The sequence below is a fragment of the Panthera tigris genome, chromosome B3 (genome assembly GCF_018350195.1).
Source record: "Panthera tigris isolate Pti1 chromosome B3, P.tigris_Pti1_mat1.1, whole genome shotgun sequence".
Taxonomy (NCBI): Eukaryota; Metazoa; Chordata; class Mammalia; order Carnivora; family Felidae; genus Panthera; species Panthera tigris.
Genome location: NC_056665.1, coordinates 45,546,809 through 45,547,670, shown reverse-complemented (window position 1 = coordinate 45,547,670; position 862 = coordinate 45,546,809).

Sequence of the window (862 nt, the reverse complement as noted above, 5' to 3'; positions counted from 1 at the left end):
TCCTATGTGTATTTATTTCTTTTTGAGCTATTATGAGAAGCATGTAAATTATTGCCCTTATGGCTTTGGGAAAGATCTTCCTGCCACTTTCTCAAATGGAAAAACTAGAACTTGGCTTCAGTGAATGCTAACCCATTCTTAAACTTCTGAGATATAAAAAGATTCATGATGAAATTTGAAAACGGGAGGATAACTATGACTGTTCCTTTTCAGAATGTACTCAACTATTTTCTCATTCCTATACAGGAACGCCTGGCCCACTGGGCTGAGGGCTACCAGAAGCAGCCCTCACAGTATGCCTCTCCTTCAAAGGCATGGTGGGGACCAGGAATGTCAGTCCTAAGGGGCCACCACTGGAAAACAAAACCGGGTCTGTGACACCTTGTTAATGTTGAAACTTGGAATGCATTTTCCTATTTCATGGGTTACTATTTGTTTTTTTTTTGGCAGGCAGTTGATCACATTTAGCATTATTCTCTAAGTGTGAATGCATTCACAGTCTCCAACCACTAAAAACAAAAACAAAACCCATAAAATAAATGAGTGTCTTACAGCAACAACTTCCCAAACTATTAGCTCAGCACATGTTAATTGCTTTTTGAGAAAAAGGAGCTAGTCAAATACATTCGGGAAACATTGCAAACACATTACGATTCATAAAGGCTCAGAGAAGCTTTGCAGTAAACTCTTAACTCCGCCGTTCCCCAGTCCAGAGTGTGGTAAATGCTGCCTTCTGCGTGACAGTGAGATGTGCAGGTGCTGGTTCTGAGACTCAGCTGTGGCTTCTGGCTGCCCTGGGAGGCGAGCCTGGCTGGCTGTAGCTAGTGCTCACTTCCCACCCCTCTCCCTAGGCAGGCCGGGC